The sequence below is a fragment of the Octopus sinensis genome, linkage group LG12, assembly GCF_006345805.1.
Source record: "Octopus sinensis linkage group LG12, ASM634580v1, whole genome shotgun sequence".
NCBI lineage: Eukaryota > Metazoa > Mollusca > Cephalopoda > Octopoda > Octopodidae > Octopus > Octopus sinensis.
This window is the reverse complement of record NC_043008.1, coordinates 21,621,330-21,624,690: the sequence shown is the minus strand read 5'-3', so window position 1 is coordinate 21,624,690 and position 3,361 is coordinate 21,621,330.

The following is a 3,361-nucleotide window of genomic DNA, read 5'->3' as shown; positions in this document are numbered from 1 at the left end:
ATCATCATCGTCTTCATCATCATCATCATCATCATCATCATCATCTTCATCATCATCTTCATCATCATCATCATCATCATCATCATCATCTTCATCATCATCATCATCTTCATCATCATCATCATCATCTTCATCATCTTCATCATCATCTTCATCATCATCATCATCATCAACATCATCATCTTCATCATCATCATCATCTTCATCATCATCATCATCATCCAAATGTTTCTTCTCCTCCACCACCTCCTCCACATCCTCAGCCTCTTCTTCAACATCATCATCATCATCATCATCATCATCATCATCATCTTCATCATCATCATCATCATCATCATCCAAATGTTTCTTCTCCTCCACCACCTCCTCCATATCCTCAGCCTCTTCTTCAACATCATCATCATCATCCAAATGTTTCTTCTCCTCCACCACCTCCTCCACATCCTCAGCGTCTTCTTCAACATCATCATCATCATCATCATCATCATCATCATCATCACTCCCCTCTTTCACTAGCATCTTCGTCAACATCTCCGTATCCTTATGGTCACCAACAGCATGTCCAGCCGCTTTATCATCTTCATCATTATCGTGTAGTTTATCATTCTAACCTCCATCACCAACACCGTGGCCATCACTATTCACCAACATTCTCAACCCCATCGCTTCTGTCTTCATCTTCATAATCATCACCTCCGCCATTTTTTCCATCATGGTCACCACCAAGAACAACATCATCAAGATCACCGCTGTTCTAGCCATTCCTCTACGCCAATATTTCATGCACCTTTAAGGCGGCGAGCTGGCAGAAACGTTAGCACGCCGGGTGAAATGCTTAGTAGTATCTCGTCTGCCGCTACGTTCTGAGTTCAAATTCTGCCGAGGTCGACTTTGCCTTTCATCCTTTCAGGGTCGATTAAATAAGTACCAGTTATGCACTAGGGTTGATGTAATCGACTTAATCCGTCTGTCTGTCCTTGTTTGTCTCCTCTGTGTTTAGCCCCTTGTGGGTAGTAAAGAAATAGGTATCTCGTCTGCCGCTACGTTCTGAGTTCAAATTCCGCCGAGGTCGACTTTGCCTTTCATTCTTTCGGGCTCGATTGAATAAGTACCAGTTATGCACTGGGGTCGAGATAATCGACTTAATCCGTTTGTCTGTCCTTGTTTATCCCTTCTCTGTGTAGCCCCTTGTGGGCAGTAAATAAATAAGAAACGTTGGCAGGCCGGGAAAAATATGCAGTGACATTTTGTCCGTGTTTACGTATTGAGTTAAAATTTCGCCGAGGTTGATTTTACACTTCATCGTTTTGGGGTCGATTAAATAAGTACCAGTTGAGCACTAGTGTCAATATCATCGATTTGTTCCCTCTCCCGAAGTTGCTGGGTTTGTGCTAAAATTTGAAACCATTATCCAATGCACCTCTCCTTTACCCCATTACCACAACCATCCAAGCTGTGGCCATTATTTACAATTTTGGCAATGGAGCCCCACCCCTTTGTCTCATTAAATAATCCCTAACATATCCTTAGACAAAACAAATCGTCTTTTGTTGGACTTACTCTTTTAGTAAAAAATGTTGATAGTCATTCCTCAAACTCTGAGATCTTTGTTTGTGTGATCCATGAATACCATGTTCCTATGACAGTAACTCTGAGATTTCTCTGTTGTGCCTAGATATATGTGAGTATCCCTTGTGTGTGTGTGTGTGTGTGTGCGTGTGTGTGCGTGTGTGTGTGTGTTTATATGTGTAGTACTGTGGAGGTGCAATGGCCCAGTGACTAGGGCAGCGGTATCGCGGTCATAGTATCACGGTCATAGTATCGCGGTTTCTCTTCTGTCTTTAATTACTTGAATTCTTCCCTCCAAGACGAGCTGGTTTCTAACAAATACACAAGAGCCATCGTTAGAACGTAGCTAGCAAATACCATGTCAAATTTTAAACTTGCATAGTTTTCTGTTCCACTTAGAGATTGTATTTATAATGTGTGAGTTAGCTGGTTGTTTTTAACTTTTTCTGAAAGCCCTAGCTCATCCAGATTGTCACTTAGGCATTTACTCACAAAACCAAATGCATCAATTATTATTCATACAAATGTGAGTTTATAACCTGGATATAAAAACCGGAGATGCGTATGTATGTATGTATGTATGTATGTATGTATGTATGTATGTATGTATGTATGTATGTATGTATGTATGTGTCATTATTCAATTTAATTCAAGATTTCTACCCAATAGAGAAAGAACTGGCTTCTATGCTAGATCCAAGGTTCCTTCATTGGAATTGCAACATCAGCAATAGGGTATTTTTGTATATATGTATCTATGTATGTATATATGTATGTATGTATGTATGTGCAGATTTGTATGTTTTATGTATGTATTCTCATGCCTATCATAGTTGCATATCTAGACATAAATATATATTTTTAAATGATAAAGTTTTGGCAAGTTTTACAGATTTTTACAGTTCCAGTGATGGATTGGAACTGTATCTTCGAATTAGTTTTCTTCTTTCTGGTTTTGAGAAACCTAATTTCTCAAGATTGGTATTTAGGCAGTATGCTACATATCCCAAGGCCGCAATAAATACAGGTATAAACCTGAACTTGTACTCTGGATAGAGTAACTACAGATGTCTCAATAGTTCAGCATAGGTGTTCTGTTTTTCACGGATCTTCTGCTCTATGTTATCATCCGCTGTGCCGCTAATTTCCACATCAGGTTTGTTGTACTTACATTATATTGAAGTCTTCACTAGCACATTCTATGAACACGTATGGTACATGTATGCATGTATCTATGTATGTTTGCATGTATGTATGTATTTATGTATGTGTGTATGAATGTAAGTAAATCTATGCATGAATGTATGTATCCATGTAAGAACGTATAGCTGTTGGCTGAGAACGTCATGTTGTACAAAGAAAAGCAAGCTTGATTTACTGTTGAGCAGAGCAAAAGGTTTTCGGTTGATTTCTTATATTCTCGCTCCAGCCTTCAGCTCTAGATTGCCTGACAGTTAAATAAAGGCGATAGTTTAAATAGGAACGTCATTAATTTTCTATTGGCACCACGTCAGCTATTCTGATGAAGTATCAATAAAAAAAACTGCAAATTGAAATGTTAGCTCCGGGGGATAAACTACGAGCTCCTTAATTATAAAGTCGGAATTGAGTTATGCTGGACGGACGGTAGCATTATAAACTAGATCTTGTATGTTCTTAGTATGTTCTTAGTACGAATACTTGCATTGTTCACATGGACTAACTGTTCTCATCTATGTATCTTCGTGAATGAAATATAATCAATATCGGTCAGACACTATGGAGAATACAGGCAGCTGTAGCCCTCGCTAGC